Raw genomic sequence first — 17,723 nt, 5'->3', positions numbered from 1 at the left:
TGGAGGCTCAGGTTCAAAATTGTATTATGTAGATTATATATGTATGTAAAATGATATTTCAGTATTTCAGTTGCAGTGCTCCGTCCATCATCTCCTTGTGTTTGCTTTGTAAAATGATATATTCATTAATGTGCATGTTCACTTATAAACCGTACATTTAGATGTAACCACTTAATTGCAAACTCACTTGTTTGTAATATCTTAAATAAAGGATGTACAAAGACATAAGTGCAATTTTATATCCTGGACTCCCAGAGGGTTTTGATCATAATAGTGCTCTGAAGGAAACTATACAAAATAAATAAACTCACACATAAATTGTTAAAGTAACACTTTAAAGTAAGTTTACCTATTGAAAATCGCATAGATCTTTTCCTCACATAACTGGATACTTGTTTGTTTAATGATTCAAAAAGACACCATTTAAAACAAGCATTGTAAATGCAATCGGTGTCGCATTTTTTTTGTTTTGGCATTGTAAATGGCAATGTGTCTTATCTATGGGTTATGTAATGGAATTATGTGGTTTGAATTGGATTAGTTATTTGTGGAATTTTGTGGCATGTAATTGTGTGGTGTGGAGTGGATTTGTCTAGTGAATTATGTGGCATTGTGTGCTGTGGAATTGTGTGGATAATATTTATGTGTTGTTGATTGTACTGGAATTATGTGACATGGGATTGTGTATTATGGAGTGTAACTATGCGGAATGGTATTTTGTGCTGTGGAGACATGGATGCTTTTACTCCGTCCCAAAGGAAAAGCAAAAATGGCACTATTTTTGGCAGTTCTTTATACTGCTTACAAAAAAGTCCAATGCAAGATTTTCAAAATCACCCTTTAGAATTTCGTGCTTCACTTAAAATCCCAACTGAAACAGTTCTAGGCCAAGTTAAGTCCTTTATATTACACCGGAACACACAATTGACAGAGGCCATCTGATTTTCATGCAAGTTACCTGGAAGGTAACTTCGAGCGTCCATCTTGAAAGTTGAATTCTGCGGTCCATGTCGCAGGAAACAAAAGAGACTCTTTAATGAAACAGAAGCCTCCATAATACTAACGGTTTCGATATGATTGCTCACCTAGCTCAAAGTTCAAGGATGTTTGTAAAGCACAGAAAACAGAAACAATCACCCAGCAAACATGAACTACTGTAACACCTACTACAAGCCAGTATTTGATATAAACAAATTTCCATCTTCCTCTTCGCGTCGTTAACAGGGCAGGGGTGGGGCGTAGGGAGGAGGCAGCTGCAGCCCATGAGAGGGAGCAAAGAGCAGCTGTTTAGAATACAAATAAGCTGCGAGGGGCGGGAGGTGTTGTGAGAATGGCACAAGAGAGTAAGTGAACTGGGAGCAGCAGCAAGGACAGAGCAAAAGACTAAGGGGCCCATTAGGATGGGGGCGGACTTCAGTCCACCCGCCATCCTCACATTGCTGAGACCGGCCGCCATACGTGCGGTAGTCCCACACCGCTGATTAGGATGTGACCGCCATTCATTGTTCTAGGTCAATATATGGAAACCTATGGTTAGTTACACTAAACATGTTAAGCGGCTGTCAATGAAACCAATTTTATCGGGCATGGTTCGTAGCCCATAACTCGAAGTATGAAAGTTGGGAAGATCAGAGGTTTGTGTGTGACCTTAAAATTGTTTCAAAAATATCGATTGCCACAAATATCGTGATGTCAAGAATATAGCTAGACAGAATTTTACAGGCAAGAATGTCATTTTTAAAGTATTTATGTTGTGTTTTAAAATATAGTTATATTTAATATAGTTTTTTATTTTTGTGTGGTTTTTTAGCTTTGTAATAATTTTTTATTATTTTAATGTTAATTATGTGTAGTAGTTGTCAGTCTCACTAATTAATGTTTATTTGATAATATCTTTAATGATTTTTTATTTGAATTAATTTTTTTATTGGTAGTTTATGTTTATTTATTAATCTATATTTATTTATTTTAAAATGTAGGATTGAGAATAGTAAATTTGAGTTTCCCAATCTACAACCCTTTTCCTGGTGTTGCTTACGCTGGTGTGGGAATAGTAAATCTGATTCCTCCAAAGTCCACACATTCCCTGCTGTTCCGGTTGCAGTGGGAATAGTAATGTGACTGATCCAAAGTCCAACACTTTTCCTAACTTTGTTTATGAAGATGTCAGCATAGTAAATCTGACCCCTGCGAGCCCAGCAGTTTCCATGCTGTTGTTCAGGTTGGAGTGGGAATAGCAAACCTTCAAAGTTCATTGTTATAATTTTTAATATCATCTGTTTGTAATTAATATTACTATTTTCTTAGTATTATAATGTCATTATTCATGTTTATTTAATCATTTTAATAATTTATATATTATGTTTATTATGTTTTGTATTTATTCTAAATGATATATTTTATGTTATATCTGTAAAGTATACACTTTTTTATATTTTATATATTATATGCATATTTTCTATGCATTTTTTAATTTTAATATATTTAAAAAAAGTTAATATAATGTTTAATATTTAAAATTGGAAACACACCTATGTTTTGATGATATTTTGGTCATCTTTTTTGTTTTCAATATTTTTGTACTTCACATGTAAAGTATGTAAGGTCGCTACTTTTGTCCTCTTACATTTGTTTGGAGATATTTTGTATTGCAATATTTTTGATTGTGATGATATGTAATACAATCCGATTTCAGAGGTTTTTCATTCTGAATCCTGTAAACAGCTGGATGCAACAGTCACACCTCCTTCAATCATTGAAACTGCCAGAAATAAGGCTTCTCAACACTCAGAATGTCAAGTGGAGGCAACAGGTATCTCCTCAAAGGGTCACTACTTGTAAGAAAAAGTCATGCGTCATAAAAAAAAACAGGCAGATAGAATATCCAAAATAAAAAATGATTGGGGACCCTGGAGTAGATGAGGACTGGATCCAGCGGCAGCAGGATTCCAGGCGACTGAACTGGATTCCAGGAGATAAAGCAGGATTCCAGAAGGCAGAGCAGTATCCCAGGAGATAGACCAGAAAGCACTGAAGACAGGCACAAGTAACCAGGAGGCAAAACCCACCACCACTGTTGATGAAGAGCTTGCATTGCATCATACTAAGACTTCCAGCTCCTTTTGTAGGTTGAAATAGGAAGTAGATGAAGCAGGAAGTGACATATAGGATGTAGTGCTGTCATGATACGTTGGCATGCAACAGCATTATAGTAAGTGACCACAATGATTTGGGAGAAACTAAATGTGTTTCTTCCTGCTTCTTCATTGGAAGTTTGAATAGGAGCCATCTTGTGATAGAAAGATTTTACAGACATGGGCTGAAAACGAATTTTCCAGAAAATGTTGGAAACTGGTTTAGAGGTAAAGTGCTGTTTATTACCCCTAGAGGTAGAAGAATTTACAGAGAATGTCAAGAGTGGTTCTATAAAGAGAAGCAAGCGCATGCTGGGACAAACAAAGGAGTCTCCCTCCTGCACCGTACCAAGGAAAGACAGACTACTGAGATCTGCCGACCACAGCTGGAGTGAGTACCCTATTATCTGAACATCATCACAGCTCTCTGTCACTGGACTTTGCTGATGAGATTTCTGTAGAATTTTTACAGTTGAAAAGGGCTGTATTTTACTATTTGTATGAATCTGGCACCTTATCATTGCACATTTGGGTGCTATTTTCTGTTACTTGTTCCTCCTTCAATATAGTGCACTGAAGAAATTTCTTTTTTTGCATCTTATTTTTTTAATCCTCTTACATACAGTATCGTGAGTCACCAAAGTCCATTAGTCCAAAGTGTATTACATAAAAATGAAATTGTTATAAAAGCTATGCCTCTCATATACGGTGTTTACACTGTAGGGCTTTTGAAATCCCCTCATTCCAGCAAAAAACAATGTGATAATGAGTTAAACTTAAGGTATGACACAAATTTCCGGTGGTACACATTTTTTGTCAGATATCCTGGAATGATGACAGAAATCTCAGGTGCCTGAAGATCATTTTATTTCTTACTGTAGGAAATATGCCTTTTCTTCGTGGTCACCCTGGATTTATCACCGTTTGTGTGACCCTTTATTTTTGCAGGCTTTAGAACTCTGTGCACTTTATCACTAATTACCATAGTAAAGGGCCTGTGCTCCCCCTTTACACAAGGTTGAATTGGCATATCTAACTTGCCTCTAAGTCCCTAGTATATGATACAAAGTGCACCCAAGTGTCTGCACGATAAATACCACTAGTGGACTGCAGTAGTTATTGTGCCATCCACTATAGCGGCAGTGCAAACATGGCTTCAGGCCTACCAGTGCCACCTGAATGTAACAGTGCAAAACTTGCACTGTGACCTGTCAAAATAAACCATTCTTGACAGATAAAAACCTTCCTTTGAAATAGCAATATCACCCATATGTAGGGTATGTAGCCCAGAAGGCAGTGTGTATTTAAAAGAAAAAACATGTCGACATTCAATGTTAACATTTACTTACAGTGATTAGCACCCTGTGGTATTCACACCCAAAAGCAATTTTTACAATAGCAGGCCTAGATTTCCTATACATAAAGCCAGAGTATAGATTACAATACTAATACTGCATCTCAGGAAAAGTACCAGTTACAAAAATAAATAAACAACTATTTTAATAGTTATTAACCCCTTCCCAGCTCGTCATGGAGTTTCCATTGACTTCAATGGAAATTTAGTGTAAATCATGAAACATGCCTTAGCATCCAAGTGGTTAATAACCCAATAGAATGGTGAATTTGGATTTTTAATAAATATTAAGGTAAAATAACTTTTTGAAAGTCACCTTTTCTCTGCTTGATGTTCCTGGAAGCTAATATGTATTGGCTCTATAGCTTCTGCCTGCCAGTAATTAGCTTTGAATAGGTGTGAAATGCCTCCCGTTAGTGAACAATAGGCTGACCTCAATGGAGAGAAACTATACCGCAAAATATGGAGGGTGGGGGCTACGGCTATCCTCTTTGACACTAAAGTTTCCAATTATCCCTGGGTATCTTATCCTGCTTGACAGGTCTGCCGGGTTCACATATAAGACCTGGGGCACAGTTGAAAGGGGAAAGAACAGGATGGCAAGACAATTCTTGTGGATCCACTGTCTAATTGCTAAAGGATTCTGCATTTGTCCTACCAGATTTCGGTCTCTGGGTTTATTCTGGGTACAGTGGCTACCTCAAACTGGATTTTAGTGTTAGATGTGAGAGGACACTATGATTACCATAATACACTCCCCAAACACACCCCAACCCTCAGAAGGCTTTCATCATCGTGAAAATGCCCAAAGTGGTAGGGTTTGCCCAGGGAACATTTACTCCATTGGTTTAAGGCATTCCCATCCACAAGCTAGTGCCTGGCATAAATGTTGCCCAAGGCACCCACTGGAGAACACTTTCTGAATCTACAGCAGTGGCGTCACTAGGGGGGTGCAGGGGTGCGGACCGCACAGGGTGACACCCTTACATGGGGTGACACCATCTGGTTACGCTGTGTATGTAACACAGCTCTGCAGCCTCGCCTCCTCTCGACTTTGCTTTATCATCAGGAGGAACCCTGAGCCTAATGAAACGTTGTGCCTCTCTGACACGCGCAGAGGCTGCTCTCCTAGGCCCCCCCCTCACCCCGTCCCTGCTGCGCTCGAAGGTGAGGGCGAGTGTGTCTTCTGTGTCTATTTAACCTTATCCTCAGTGTCAGGTGCACAAATTCAAAGCACATTTCATGAGTTTATTTCAGTCACTTTGAGAAAAGCCGAGAACTGTGAGGGAGAAACCATGGGTGGGGGGGTGGAGAAGGCGACGAGGAAATTGTTAAAAGAGCAGCAGGCGGGAGAGGGGGTGGAGGCAGAGGGGGAGGGATGGTGCAGGCAGAGAGGGAGATGGTGCAGGCAAAGGGTGAGATGGTGCAGGCAGAGGGGGAGATAGTGCAGGCGGAAGGGAGATGGTGCAGGCAGAGAGAGAGATGGTGCAGGCAGAGAGAGAGATGGTGCAGGCAGTGGAGAGATGGTACAGGCAGGGGGTGAGATGGTGCAGGCAGAGGGGGAGATGGTGCAGGCGGAGGGGAGATGGTGCAGGCAGAGAGAGAGATGGTGCAGGCAGAGAGAGAGATGGTGCAGGCAGAGGGGATGATGGTGCAGGCAGAGGGGAGATGGTGCAGGCGGAGGGGAGATGGTGTGGACAAAGGGAGAGATGGTGCAGGCAGAGGGAAGATGGTGCAGCAGAGGGGAGATGGTGCAGGCAGGGGGTGAGATGGTGCAGGCGGAGGGGAGATGGTGCAGGCAGAGGGGAGATGGTGCAGACAGAGGGAGAGATGGTGCAGGCAGAGGGAGAGATGGTGCAGGTGGAGGGGAGATGGTGCAGACAGAGGGAGAGATGGTGCAGGCAGAGGGAGAGATGGTGCAGGCGGAGGGGAGATGCTGTGGACAAAGGGAGAGATGGTGCAGGCAGAGGGGAGATGGTGCAGCAGAGGGGAGATGGTGCAGGCAGAGGGTGAGATGGTGCAGGCAGAGGGAGAGATGGTGCACGCAGGGGGTGAGATGGTGCAGGCGGAGGGGAGATGGTGCAGACAGAGGGAGAGATGGTGGAGGCGGAGGGGGAGGGGAGATGGTGCAGGCAGAGGGAGAGATGGTGCAGGCAGAGGGAGAGATGGTGCAGGCGGAGGGGAGATGGTGCAGGCAGAGGGAGAGATGGTGCAGGCGGAGGGGAGATGGTGCAGGCAGAGGGAGAGATGGTGCAGGCGGAGGGGAGATGGTGTGGACAAAGGGAGAGATGGTGCAGGCAGAGGGGAGATGGCGCAGGCAGAGGGGAGATGGTGCAGGCAGAGGGTGAGATGGTGCAGGCTGAGGGAGAGATGGTGCAGGCAGGGGGTGAGATGGTGCAAGCGGAGGGGAGATGGTGCAGGCGGAGGGGTGATGGTGCAGGCAGAGGGAGAGATGGTGCAGGCGGAGGGGAGATGGTGCAGAGAGAGAGATGGTTCAGTCAGAGGGAGAGATGGTGCAGGCAGAGGGAGAGATGGTGCAGGCGGAGGGGAGATGCTGTTGACAAAGGGAGAGATGGTGCAGGCAGAGGGGAGATGGCGCAGGCAGAGGGGAGATGATGCAGGCAGAGGGAGAGATGGTGCAGGCGGAGGGGAGATGGTGCAGGCAGAGGGAGAGATGGTGCAGGCAGAGGGGAGATGGTGCAGGCAGAGGGAGAGATGGTGCAGGCAGAGGGAGAGATGGTGCAGGCGGAGGGGAGATTGTGTGGACAAAGGGAGAGATGGTGCAGGCAGAGGGGGCATGGTGCAGACAGAGGGTGAGTTGGTCCATCCGGTAAGTTGTGATGGGGTGACACCATGAGTTACCCGCACCGGGTGAAACCAGCGCTAGTGACGCCACTGATCTGCAGAATATTAGAAGAGGACTGGACCTGCTCTCAGTGACCTGAAAGGATACCCGAAGGACTGGACCTGCTTTTTCTTGTGCCACTGGAGTGCAGGGGCATAAGGGTGACCTCCTGTTTAAGCTACTGGGATACAGCAAGCTACAAAGGCTCTTTTCTTGGAAGCACCCAACTGACCAGTGGCATCTTGACCTGGACCGTACCCTGCTGTTGGCCTCTGCCTGACACGCTGTGAGTGTCTAAGTGCCTCCCCTGCAATTCTGTTTTTTAGGAGTCCATTCCTGTGTTGAAATGGGACTTAAACAACTAAAGTCAGAAGGCAAAATCTTTGACCAGGACAAACCTGGACTGTTTTATCTGACCAGCGCTCCATCGCAGTCAGCCTCAACCTGTGTCTAGGTCCAGGTCTACCATAACCATTGCCCATCATTGGCATTTTGTGCTTTTTTGGTGGCACTTCTAATTAAAACTTTAAAAATTCATATCTCCAGTTCCCCTTATTTAGTTTCTTTTTATTTTGGTATCATTATCGTTTTGTATTTTTACTTTATTACTATTTTGGTGCCATAGCTATTTGGGGGTTGAGCAGTGACTTTGAGTGTTCATCCTGACAAGGGTTGCGATTATTCCTTAAGGTGGGTGGTCAACCACTCCAAATTATAAACGAATTTCCTACTCTTACTACAACACCAGCAGTCAGCTCCCAACTGATAAACATCTTGTGAGAACCGCAAACATTCTAAGGATAGAACCAGAGAAAGGGGGAGGAAGGAAGATAGCAAAACAGGGCCAAAGTGAAAGGAAAAAACACAATAAATGCAATTTTTGGAACAGCAAAAATACTCAGCGAGATTACAACAAGCAGCCCTGCAGAATAGTACTTTACTTTTCAGACACATGTAGGCCTCTGTTGCCCATTTCGAGCAATTACCGATTCTGCCAGTATAAGAACCGAACTGGGGTTTACAAGATATGTGTGAATACCACATTCTAGGTTTCTCTTACCAGATATTTAACCAGTTAAAAGATGGTGAAATTTCTTGGTGGGAATGGCCTGAAAATTAGGAATTATCATGGGAATCAGATGTGGTTCTAGCAATGGTTTCCCATTTCTAAGGGTAGCCTCTATGTTAAAAATAATAGTTTTCATACATCCCAGAATTGCTGGTACCCACAGTATTTGTAGTTCTGGGTGTTGGAGTACCAAATCAGTATCCCTGCATGAACGAGAGTCAAGGTTTTAAAAGATGCAAACTGGTTGGGATTTTAATTCTTCTAAACTAATGATGAGCAAAAATATTTTCATGACAAAGAACAATTAATTATTTCAACCCTGCTTGAGGTACATTTAAATGTATGAGGGTTTTGTTATCCACTCTAGACTGATGATATTCCCCAGGCAGTTAATTGCAGCTATTAAGAACACCGCATCAGAAATGTTACCTCATTCTTGCCTGAAGACAGTACCAACATCAGGTGAAGAGGACAAGTTTCCTTTTGCAAAGCAATATGAGCTGTTTTTTCATGTTTTGTTGAAACCGACAAAATATTTAGTAGATTATGCAAGTACACCGAAAACATAATTATGGAAAGAATGAAATGGCGGCAAAGCCACACAATTTGAAGGTCTGCCCATAAGTAGAACCACATACACCCCTTAATACTCCAGTATTCTTGTTACCTTTGTAAGACACTTATACTGCTCTTCCTATTTTGATTACAGGGTATTGACTTTCCATTTTAGTTCAGGCTCTATCACCACAGTTATCTGTAGATCATTAGTTACCAATGCTTTAAATTATAGATATAGTGGGCTTTAACTCTGCCTAATTGACCATTACTTTCTCACCTCACACAATTGGCTGTTCATTGTGTCATTCCTCTGACAACAGCATTTGTGTTGGTGACACGAGTAGTTCGGCATATTGTTTTGAGCCACAACAAACCGTGCTGTTTTCAGTCATTGACAGGAGCGAGTCCCTGTCACTGAATTAGGTCCTTTAGGCTTCCACTGACAATGGCATTTGTTTTGGTGTCGCAAGAGCTGTAATCAAACTGGAAGTTCAAGTTAATTCCCAGAACCACACATGACGTGCAGTGCTTTCACCTCGTGGCAGTCCGTGAACAAGGTAAATTAAGAAATGCCATTACAATACAAGGGCATTGGCTGGTCTGTTCACTTCATCATTTATGTTATTCAAATACCATACCTGCCAATCTGAACAAAAATCTTACTGGGTGTGAAGGATGTGGGGTCCTGGAGGGGCGGGGCATCGAGCCCAGAAGTACCTTAGAGACACTTTTGAACATCACCCTGCCCCTAAGCCCAATTCCCCCCAACCCCCCTCCCCCCCCCCCCCCAAAAATAAGAAGCTTGCTGAGGCTGATTCCGATGTCCTGGCGTCTTTTCACAACCCTTAATGGACGTCGGCAGTTCAAAGTCTCAGAAAACGAGCTGGAAAACCACTATCTACAGCTTGCTTTCCCTGCCACTGTTTGATATTAGCTCCCTACCGGGAGCCCGTGTGATGTGAGCCGATATCGTGTGTCACACGGTGGCACTGTGTGAGTTGACAGGTATGCAAATGCTTAAAATAGTTAAAATTTCTTCTATTTTTATGAAACATTTTATTGAGGTTTTGAATTGCAAAATCATACAAAAGGCGAGTGGCGGTGAATGCAAACATGGCACTTAGCACCAGGTTTGGTCTCCAGCCTCCTGTAAGTTGGCCCTTTCCCAACATGACCAGCATTCGGTCCAACTGTCTCTGGCAACCAACACTTGGTTTGAGGATGATGTATTGACATAAGTCCTCCCAGATCTTAGCGTGTTTTCTTGGGCACTCCCTGTCTATATACACTGGCATCTCTAGGGTCATGCACCGATCTAGCCCCTTCTTCCAGCCCACCGGTGCTGGTGGGTCAGGGTCCCCACCATGCTTTGACTGTATCCCTCTTGGACACCATTAGTCCCAACCACAGCAATGCCAGTTTGTATTTATTGGTGTTGATGTCTGCTGTGACACGCCGGAGAGTCCTCCTGGGATCCCAGGGCAGTCCCCAGTCCAACTCCTCACCCAAACAGTTAACCTCTTGCACCCCCACATAGTATGGAGGAGGGTTCTCCTTTGGTTTGAATATCCCAGACAGAGAGGGGAAGACAACCTTTCATCTTCCATAAGTGTGTTGGGGAATTAGTAGGCATGGTGCAGGTAATTTAGTTCCATGGTACAGACTTGTGAAGCAATTGCGACCTTCTTCAGAGATGCAAGTGCCCCCTCCGGTTGTCATCATCAAGGGGGCCCACATCTCCTTCCCAGCTTCCCCTCTTCCTGGTAATCTGTTAAAGGAGTTAAGAGTTTTTGCAACTGAGGAGCCGTGAATCTGCAAGACCTTGTCAGATTTCATCCTTACAAGCAGTACCTTTGTTTCCAGTGGATTGTGGCCAGGGGGGTGTCTTCCAGATTCCTTATATAGGGCATTATGACTTATTGAAACTAGAGGTGTTGCGGTGGAGACAGTATTCCTCCTGTAGTTTGGTGCGGGATTTCACTACCATCCCTGACATGATATCCCCTAGCTTGGAGATGCCTGTAAGGTCTCATTTCCCAAAGCTGAACATGCCTTGTTTGTACATTTGCACATTTGCTTAACATTTCTGACACAATGTTAAGCAAATGTTAAGCGAAAAGTCTAAAAATGTGTTTGCTCTTCTATTCTAAAGCCACAAGGCATTATATTTCTTCGAATGCATGTATTACCTCATTTTAGGGGGTTCCTGAAGCACTTTACTCTGCTTTTGATCCTCTCAGGGTTCTGGGCGATAGAAAGGCATCTATTGCACAGCTCATATACCATACAGGACTCTAGTACAATTGCACGCATGTGAACATTCAGCTTATCGCATATCAGGCAGTGGGGGGCTGCAGACGTTCCTTTCGTGGTACTGCTCACAACTTTGGTGGAGGTGTCCATTGTCTTTGATTTTGCCTCATTTTCTTTGGGGCCCAGAATCCGGATTCTCTGAGAGTCAATCCTGAGCAAACACCAATTGTTACAAATTTGTTAGGTCATGTTGCATTAGAGCCTCACGTACCCAGGAAGAATTCCACTCTCTCCAGGTCCGGGTCCCAGTTATTTCCAATGAGATTTATTTTTCAAACCTCTGTGGTTGCACCATGGGCAATCTCTACCTTGGGTGTCTTCCTCAATATGTTTCCTCATTTTACATTACTTGCTTCAGATGCCTTGAAGTCTTTCTTCGAAACTGTTCAATGGTTTAGGAGGGTATATTACAGTGGTTGTAAATGTCCAGTATTTGTAAAGCGCAAACAATTACCCGAGGGTGTCGAGGCGCTGGGGGCCGTCGGGAAGATTAAGCAAGCTATTGCCCAGAGTCACATGGTGCTGGGCTGATCTGTCACCGGTGCCAGGGATCGAACCGTGAGCCATCTGTCACCGGCGCCAGGGATCGAACCGTGAGCCCGCGGGTTCCGGAGTCAGTTGCCCTGGCTGCAGCGCCACACCTCTTCCCTTGGAGTCCTCCGGTCTCTACAATTGTTGTCCTTCTCTCTAAGTTCACTGCACAAGTTCATCCTTCTGATGCCATACATAAGCATTGGTAGCAGTCTAGATCCCATCTCATGTATTCATCATTCAGTGGTATTCAGCAGTTTCAAACGCTTGGTGGCTTTTAGTTGTCTCAGATGTGGCCAGTCCAGGTAGGACAGACTCTGCATGAAGTTTGGAGGATCTACAACTGCTTGTTACTAGGGCTACTATTTTTCCAACATTTAGGTCTCTCAAAGGGGAATTCTAATGATTAATATTTTCTTTAGTTGCGTCCATATTAGGCTTATTAGGTAGCAACTTAAAAATTTGGCACCAGCTGAAGCACCAGATTCCTGCATCTTAACTTGTCCATGAAATTCCCAATGGGACCAGGTTAACAGCTGATGACTGAGAATTCCAGGCCTGGATGGTGGTACTCTTCAGTCTTGTGATACTTCCATCAGTGTGGAGGAACACCATGTTTTTAAATGTATATATTTTCAATGCTGTAGTTTTGGCTTACATATATATGTGTATTGATTTGTATAAACATGTAGAATAATTATGGTTGTAAAAAACAAACAAAAAATGTTTTTAAGTACATCAACACTTGAAAACCAGAGTTCCTCTACTGCATCTTTAATCTACATATACTTACTTCCTTTATGCATCTATATACCTTCAATTTACTTGGATCTATATATTTATTACTTCTCTCCTAAAAAGCATATTAAATTTCTCACCCTATACCTCTATCAATATATTTAATCTACATCTACTTACTTCCTTTATGCATCTATATACTTTCCATGTACTTATGAATCTATCTATTTATTACGTTCTTCTAATTCAACATATCTAATGCACTACCCTATTTCTCAACCTATGCCTCTCTCAATATATCTTCTACATCAACTCTCGGGCTCATCTCAAACCTCTTTCTACTACTCTTTCCAATACACCACCCTTTTTCTCACCCTATACCTCTATCAATATATTCTCTACAACCACTCTCTCATTCATCCCAAACCCCATATCACTACTATGATCCCCAAAATAACTATTTCTAGATTCTCCCCATCTCTATCCCTCCTTGCATCATCAGACACTTCTCTTACTATACCGATCCCCCAAAACAAGCCTGTCTAAACTCTTCCCTCTGACTCTTCCACTCCACATCCCTTTTTACTCATTCCAAGCCTCCTACTACTGCTGTGACATCCAACAAAATTTTAAAAAAGCCTAATTCCTTCACTCTTCTATCCCACCACTATCCTTTTCAATCAAAATAACAGGCTAGCATGTTCACTTCTCAAATTTCATATTTCACTGTACTAATTCACCACTAATCCTTTATTGGTTTCAGAGTAGCATGCTACTCGCCTGAAAAATTGCTTCAAACCTCATCAGGGGTAGCAAGCACTATATAAATGCAACCTTTTTCTCTCTTCTATCCCTCCGCTACCCTTCTCTATCCAAATAACTGAATAACATATAAACCACTTAAATTACTTTCATATTTCACTATACTAATTTAACACTAATACTTTATGGGATCCGGAGTAGCGTGCCACTCACCCAAAAAGCTTTTCAGCACACAATCAGAGGTAACAAGCACGACATAAATGCAAACTTTTTTCCCCTCTTCTCTCCCTCCGCTTTCCTTCTCAATCCAAATAACTAACTAATATCCACCACCCAAATTACTTTCATATTTCACTATACTAATTCACCATTAATCCTTTATGGGTTCTGGAGTAGCGTGCTACTCACTAAAAAGCGCTTTGACACCCCATCAGGGGTAACAAGCGCTATATAAATGCAAACCTTTTTCCCTCTTCTATCCCTCCGCTATACTTCTGAATCTAAATAACTGACTAACCTAGCCACCACTCAAATTACTTTCATATTTTACTATACTAATTCAACACTAATCGTTTATGGGTTCCGGAGTAGCGTGCTACTCACCGAAAAAGAGCTTTGGCGCCTCGTCAGGGGTAGTAAGTGCTATATAAATGTAATAAGAATTACAATTACCTCATAGAAGGGTCAGTGCTTCCACAACAACCATGTGATCTTAGGGTGCAACCTAGTACCTGTTCCTGTCACATGAAGTGCTCTGTTACATATATATATATATATATATATATATATATATATATATATATATATATATATATATATATATATATATATATATATATATATATATATATATATATATATATATATGTGACAGCACTCAGACACTTGATAGGAGTAAATCCATTTAATGGTATATGTGTGTGTGTGTGACGTGTACTTGCTTCTTATAACCAGAGTTATTTTTTACATAGATATAGGTAGCTGTAGGTTTTAGCTGCAGGTTTTCGCAATGAAGGCCGATATAGTATTACATTTATCAGACAGTAGCAAAGATATATTTGTCGGATCTCCAAAAGCAGGTGATAATCAGAGCCATCCGCCAAGCTGCAACTTAGAATGATTTTTCATTGTGTTTTGAACATGCATCAATCTACATGGTTAAAGCTAATGAATAAACAAGCATTGGCACATCCAATACGTTTCACTGTGTTGAAACTGTCCACACTTCATATGACATGAGGTCTTGCAGCAGATAGCTGTAGCTTTTGTAGTGAAACCTAAAATTAGTCCTCAAGATATGTGACTGCCAAGTCTCTCTAAATTTGATGCATGAGGTTTCCTGCTGCCCTCATAGGTTCTGCAGCATGAGCCTATTGTCTTATGCTGCGCTGTACAATGAGTGCCAACTTAAGTCTTCTTCAAGCCCCTGCTACAGTAGAGGTGTAAATTATCTTGATGATCTGAACAAAGAAACATTTTGATGTCCCTGGCAGTGACCCACGCCTGATGCATTTTATCGGGCAATCAGGTGCACCTCCTTTGTTATCACCGTAGGCAATTGCTTAGTTCTGTCTTCTCTCAGAGCTAGATGTGTCCGGCTATCTTCTCTTGACTGCCTGGAGACACACATGATGTGCAGAGAGAGGAATTCAATGCACAATCCGATCTTAAGATTCCTGGCTTCATTTACCTTATTTATCAAAGTGCAAAAAAATTAGCGTGCACAGGGAGAACCCGTGCAAACATAGCTTATTTAATTTGGCAGACAACACTGCACATTGGCAAAAATTATTTTATTTTGTTTACAAATGTGTTTCCCTATAAAGTTTTGCTAAAGCCATCTCACAGAACACAGCTCGTCAAGCTCTGTGACACTCTCTTGTGTACTTGCCATGTCTTCCAGGCATTTCGAGTGTGAACATTTCTCCTCCCGCCATAAACACGTTCCCTGCCGTCTTCGGAGGAAGGCGCTCATAATACTTGTCAGGCTGCTGTTGTCCCGGATCACTCGTGATGAGAGAAATATCTCACATCCTGGTATACTCCGAAAGGCGAATCTGTCAATGTGGCTCCAGGGCTCAGAGTTGTAATCCCAGCTACCCTTACTGACTAAACTGTCTGATCCTGTATTGATCACTTTAAACCCAAATTCCGCATTGTTGCAACACTGGGAGTTTTAAGAAACAGAATAATGCAATGTCTATATAACAAATTACTGGACTCTTTTTTAGACAGGACGCTTCATATTGATATATATATATATATATATATATATATATATATATATATATATATATATATATATATATATATATATATTCAAGCTTCAAAGTTTTCTCCCATTTACAAGGAAAAAGAGATAGCACTCGCAGGATACTATGGCAAAGCAGTGTTTTTTATTTGACTGACAACAGACGCATTTAGGTAATTCCTTTCTTCTGTGTCTAAGCGTGCCAAGCAGCGCGACGCCATTTGAAACTCAAATTATGGGAACAAAAATAGGACTATTAGCGACCCACAAAATTGTGGGCGCCATCTTAGAACGTTGTTCAATTAATTCTTTACACATTATTGACACATTTGTATGGCTTTCATTCATCAACACATTTATAAATGCCATTTACGTTTATCAAGTGTGTTCAAAACCGCCAATTTGACAGATCTAATCTCGCCGTGGATCGGCAATGGCAACCAATCTGGTTGCCTACATGTCCTATTATTGTCATCCAACAAACGAGTTGTATTTTTTACATACTATACCACACATTGTAGCTACCTGTATCTTAGTCATTTAATTCAATACAATCTATATCCCATTCTAAGCAAAAAGGAAGAAATTCACACATCTAGGAAACCAAAACACAAAATACCAAGTGCTATTACTTTTCAAGAGTACTCATCTTATAGTGCAAGAAATCAATAATCATCATTGTTATTAAAGTCCATATTCTCTTAGACACCTAAGTGTACTGACAATTCTTCCCCACCGTTAAGGCCCTCCGGGCTTTTAATTTGCAAGTCCACAATATATCTGGACTCTAATCTGCGCAGCCTTTGAAGTCTGTCCCCACCCCTAGCATTTTCAGGTACATAGTCCAGGCAAAAATATTGTAACAGATTCCTGTCACTCTTGTGCTTAATGAAAAAATGGCGAGCCACCGGATAAGTAAAATCCTTGTTTGTGATGGCACGCATGTGCTCTAAAATTCTCAGCTTTACACAATTGATGGTGCTGCCCACGTATCTCATCCCACATGGGCATTTTAAACAATAAACTGCGAATGTGGTCTGACAGGACATGAATTTATTGATCTTTTTACCATCCTTCAGGCCCTTTACCTCGTAGGACAAAGTGCGTTTGCTGGCCGAGCACGCTTTGCACTTTCCACAGGGAAAGAACCCTTTTGCATCGTACGGTGTACCTTTTTTCTTTTTTATAATCGGTTCTAGGTGACTATGGACCAAGCCGTCCCTCAAGGAGCGTGCTTTTTTGAAGGTAATCAGAGGGTTCACTGGTACATCATTTCCAATGATATGATGTGTTTTCAAGATATGCCAGTGTTTTCTTACAGTTCCGCTGAACCAGTCAGCATCTTGTGAAAATGTGGTTATCATGCAAAATCTGCCATCATCAACCTTTTTATCTTTTTTCTTAAAAAGATCCTCTCTCGGTATCTTAGATACTTTCTGGAGAGTGGTTGAGAGTAGTTTCGCATTGTAACCCCTTGCAAGAAATCTATTGAGGCTGTCCTTGGCTGCTGAATCGAAGTCCGAGCCTACCGAGCAGTTGCCTTTGAGTCGGAGAAACTCTCCATAAGGAATACTGTTGATCAATTTGGAGGGGTGGCTGCTCAGCGCGTGCAAAGTGCTATTGCCCGCTGTTGGTTTTCTATAAAGAGAACAGGCTATCTTGTTCTCTTGGATCTTAACCTGAAGATCTAGGTAATTAGCTGCCACCTGACTGACATGACCAGTAAATCTCAAATTGTTCTCATTGAGATTTAAGAATCTAATATTTTCTTCTCCCTCATGTACTGAACCATTCCACACTAAAAACAAATCGTCGATATACCTATACCACGATATGATTTTCTCTGTCCATATTCGATTCTCTGGTGCCCAGGCTACCTGCTCCTCCCACCAGCCCAAGAATAAATTTGCGTAGCTGGGGGCGAAGCAGGAGCCCATGGCAGTACCAGAGATTTGTCTGAATAGTCCCCCTGAAAAGTAAAGATATTATTGTGAAGACAATATTGAATTAATTCCAGCATCATCAAATTATGGGTGGCAAATTTCAACTGTCTTTTTCTTAGGAAATGTTCTACTGCAGACAAGCCTTGTGTCTGGTCAATACAAGTTTAGAGGCTGGTTATATCCAGGGTGATCAAACAGTAGGTAGATTGCCAATTCAGTTTCTCT

The 17,723-nt window shown here is 42.2% G+C and overlaps 1 protein-coding gene across 2 annotated transcripts in view; it reads left to right on the top strand.

Annotated features, from left to right (window-relative positions):
* The window catches only part of CPM (carboxypeptidase M), a 300,531-nt gene that overhangs the window by 13,983 nt on the left and 268,825 nt on the right, over positions 1 to 17,723 (top strand). The gene's annotated exons all lie outside the window — the stretch shown is intronic.

The sequence above is a fragment of the Lissotriton helveticus genome, chromosome 1_1, assembly GCF_964261635.1.
Source record: "Lissotriton helveticus chromosome 1_1, aLisHel1.1, whole genome shotgun sequence".
Lineage (NCBI taxonomy): Eukaryota > Metazoa > Chordata > Amphibia > Caudata > Salamandridae > Lissotriton > Lissotriton helveticus.
Note: the sequence above shows the minus strand (reverse complement) of the source record. Positions and strands in the feature narration are given on the sequence as shown.